This window comes from Miniopterus natalensis, chromosome 11 (assembly GCF_054644295.1).
Source record: "Miniopterus natalensis isolate mMinNat1 chromosome 11, mMinNat1.hap1, whole genome shotgun sequence".
In the NCBI taxonomy this organism is placed as follows: Eukaryota; Metazoa; Chordata; class Mammalia; order Chiroptera; family Miniopteridae; genus Miniopterus; species Miniopterus natalensis.
In genome coordinates this window covers 12,678,980-12,683,315 of record NC_142091.1, presented here as the reverse complement: position 1 = coordinate 12,683,315, position 4,336 = coordinate 12,678,980, and positions in this window count along the sequence as shown.

Sequence of the window (4,336 nt, the reverse complement as noted above, 5' to 3'; positions counted from 1 at the left end):
TTTAGGGGCTTGGAACTGTTCTAGGTACTTGGCATATATTATCTAATTAATGAATCTCAACTCTATGAGATGTGTGTTTGTCATTTTACAGAAGAGAAACCTGAGGCTCAAGAAAATTAAGTAACTTGCCTAAAGTTACCAGTGTATATAAATAGCAATGCCAAACCAAGCCCAGATATTTTTAACTACAAATTTCATAATACTTTCAAGACCACTGGAGTGGCTTTTAGGTTCGGGTTGTCACTGAAAGTCACAAGACACTCATGAAAGACTTACCAGGCATGAAGTTCGCTTCACAGAATAAGGAGTGGAGCAGCATGTTAGGCTAACAGCATCATAAAGGCCCTGGACCGCCAGAGCCAATGCCCAACATCCCAGTCACCATTTTGGCCTTTTTTTTAACTTAAGGGAAACTAGTCTTCTTTTCAAAATGAGTTGAGGTCAAGAGAAGAAAGAACGTGAAACCTAACAGACAGGGTAAGACAGATGAACAGACAGGAGAGAGGAGAAGCACTGGTCAGGGGCTTATATATCACATCTTCTCCAGTCTGGAAATGAGGTCATCCCAGATTCTGATCAGTTCCTTGTTTTCTTTAGTCCTCTGTTCAGTGGTCTTCTCCAGCAAGTGGACGCGCACCTGCCCCTTCCGCAGGCTCGCCTGGAAGGCCAAGGCCTCCCCTTGGGCCTTGCTCAGAGCGGGGCGATCTCCTCCTCTGCCAGCTGAAGGTTCTCTTCTGCGTGGGCGCCAGCGCCTGGGATCCTGGGCCTTCCTGTGTAACCCTCAACGCGCTTCTTCGTTGATTCTTTATGGTAACTTTCTATCACCTCATTCTGATTCTCAAACCGCTTGAATTGGTTAGAGAAAGGTTTTTTCTATGGAGTCCAGGTCTGCAGTAAGTTGATCTTTTTATTTCACTTTCTGGATTCCGGTTTTGGCAAGTTCCTTCTGCTTCTGAGCCTCCTCCATCACCCGGCGCAGATCCCCTCAAACACGGCCATGATCGCCCCCACCTCCTGGTTCTTCAGGTGGAGGCCTCACGCCTGCTCTCCAGCAACAGGTTTTCCTTTTGTGCGACTCCCACTGCCCCGTCCAGATCTATCCATCTGTGCTGCAGCACGGTCCCGACGCTCCCCTCCATACCCCCGCCGAGGGCTCATGGGGCCAGGCCCTGCACCGGAAACACTGCAACGCCCAGGAAGTCAAGTTCCGGGAGCAGCTCCTCCGGGACTTCCGGCAGGGAGGCGCTGGATGCCCATGCGCATGCGCATTGCTGGCGCAGGACCCCAGGCCTCCGGCCCCAGGCGGTGCTCCGCCCGAGGTCCTCCAGGAGCCAGTCTAACTCTAGTACCAGTGCTGTTTCGTCAGCGCGACTCCTCAACCAGGGAAATCCCAGCTTCCCAAATAACCCCCTGGGCCGGAGCTAGAGCCGCAGCTGGTATGAGCAGCCAACCTCGCTCGGGCCTGCTCAGGGCCTGGCTCCTCTGAGCAGGGGGCGCTGACTCGATAGGAGGGGCGCTGAGGGCAGGTCATATGGCCAGTGGGCCCGAAGCTCCCAACGAATCCGCGGTTCCTTCGTGGGTCCCCACGGGATCTGCATCAAGGAGCGTCACCACTGAGGCCAGACCCGCCGCCGGCTGGGAGGTGAGTGCTTGGCTCTTCAGGCCGGGTGCTGGGCGGCTGGGCCAGAGGCCTGGGGCCACCAAGGGGCTGCTCTGGGGGCCGGGCCTCCCCGCCACCCGGAACAATTGAAGTTTGGGGCATCCAGCATGTCCCAGGCCAGGTTGTAAGACTCCAGGGAGAGGAACGGCCCCTCGCCCGCCTCCAGTCTCCTCCAGAGAGGTTGAGGCTGGACTCTCCCCACTTTCCTGGGTGAGGCGCCTCTTGCTGGTCGTCGTCAGAGAAGTGAACGTCTAGCCTCTGGGCCACTTCCCCAAGAGTCAGCCACGTGGCCCTAGACCTCCTCCTCCTGAGGACCAGAGGTGGCCTGGGGCAGCCATCCGGCAACGGGCTCAGCGGGGGGCCTTCCCAGCGGGCTCCTTCAGAGTGCCCCAGGAGGCCAGGTGGAGGAAGCAGGGACCACGTGAGAGCTTCTTCTCTTGGTTCTCTGCAGGTCCTCTGTCCTGTCTTAGGATGCCACCCAGGAGGCTCTTAGGACTTTGAGATGGAAATAATGCTCTTATCTAAGGAATAAGAGCACACCTTTGCTCTGGGCTACCAGACATTCGTCCTGGAGATGCCACTTGGTTTTCTAGATCCCCGGGTACCTGGGGAGAGCTTGAGGGATCCAGTCCAGTCAGGGGAGCCAGTCAGTCCTCCTGGAACTCCTATCTTCAGAGGCTGGTCTCGTGCTTAGGAGGCAGGTGCATTGGCCACTGCTGGTTTCTAGAGAATTCCATTGCTTGTCTTGGTGGCCACTTCCTTGGTGAACTGTTGATTCTCTTTCTGGGTCTCATTCTGTTTCTCATCCTGCTGGCTGCCCTGCAGAGAGCCCGGGGAGCAAGAGGTGCCCAGTCCCCATTTTGGACGGACTACGGGTTACATCAGCATAGGGAAGCTGCAGGGTCTAAGGTCCCTCAGCTTGAATACCTTGCTAGTAACCAAGTACATGTCATGCTCCTCATCCTTCAGAAGCTGCACTCTGTAAGCTATAGGTTATGTAATAAATAAACCTGGTGCTTTGGCTGGTGTGGCTCACTTGGTTGGAGAGCCCTCCTGTACACCAAAAGGTTGTAGGTTTAATTCCTGGTCAGGGCACATACCTAGGTTTCAGGTTCGATCCCTGGTGGAGGCAACCGATGGATGTTTCTCTCATACATTGTTTCCCCTCACCTTCACCCTCTCCCCCCTTCTCCCTCTTTCTCTAAAATCAGTAAAATATATCCTCAAATGTGGATTTAAAAAACAAAAAAACCTGGCAACCAAGTACAGAGTGCTCAAGGACATCATTGGGTCAATGATCTGGATATAGCCAACCCCAGCAAAACCATAATTTATCTCTAATGAATATATTACATTCCTTATATTGATATCACAAAGAGTCCAGCTTCTCTGTAGCATCCCTGAGATTGGAAGAGTTACAGTTCACCCCCTTCCTTGTGACAATGGTGATGATGATAATGATGATGATAACCAACACTTATTAAGAACTCGCTATGTGCCAGCCCTGTGCTAAGCTTTTTATCTGCATTATTTTAAGTAATCTTCACAAGCCAATAAAATAGGCCCAATTATTATCGTTCTCATTCATCGGTAAGGAAACTGAAGCTTAAATAGTGAGGTTCGGACCTTTCCCAAAGTTACACCTCTAGAAAGTGAAGGTGCCAGAATTTAACCCCAGGACATCTGACTCCCAAACTGGTGTTCTCAATCAGTCTACAGAACTGGGTAATGGATTTAAAACTGAATTCATCCCTTACAGTTAAATTGGTTGGATGCATAAGTCCTCAATCCAATAGTAAACCAGTTAAATTAGAAAAAAAATTAATCAAACCAGTAGATTGTCTAATTTGGTCAGTTACTTAACTGAGTTGACAACTCATTCCATTTGAAATAATTGAGCTAATAATCATATGTATTTATGTCATCATTCTCTCTCTTTTTTTTAATCCTTACCTGAGAATATTTTTTTCCATTGCTTTTTCAGAGAGAGTGGAAAGGAGTGAGAGAGAAACATCTATGTGAGAGAGACACATCAATTGATTGCCTCCCACAGCAACCTTACTGGGGCAAGGGACCAAGCCTGCAACTGAGGTACGTGCCCTTGACTGGAATCAAATCTGGGACCCTTTAGTCCGCAGGCCAACACTAACAACTGAGCCAAACCTGCCAGGACTATGTTATCATTCTTAGTTACAATGATTTACAGCTTTGCTCAGTTTTATCACTAAAAGTCATATTTCTGAAAGCTTTCTCTAGGGAACCAGAGTTTTGCAGGTGTTTTGCTATGGTCAGAGACTGGGAAAAGTGGAACTAAGCTAAGGAGATGGCTTTATCTCAAGACTCACATAACCTTGAACAGGATCCCATACATTGTGAATCTCTCACAGGAGTCAGAAGTGCAAGGATTCCCCGAATTCTGTCCTGTTTCCATGGGCCCCTCTTTGGGTGGAAACACACAGTTCCCCAGCACACACTGGGAAATGCCATATCCTTCTCATCTGCATGCTCTTCCTGGTCTCTGTCCTCCCATATCCGTACCTTTTTTTTTTGGCCCATAAGTCTGCCTCAAATCAGCTCCCAGATTCTCAGAGCCCCATCTGCAACACAGCAGACATCAATAATACAGTTACACTGGGGACAGGGGCATGGACTTCTCTTTGCATTATGTAGGACCAA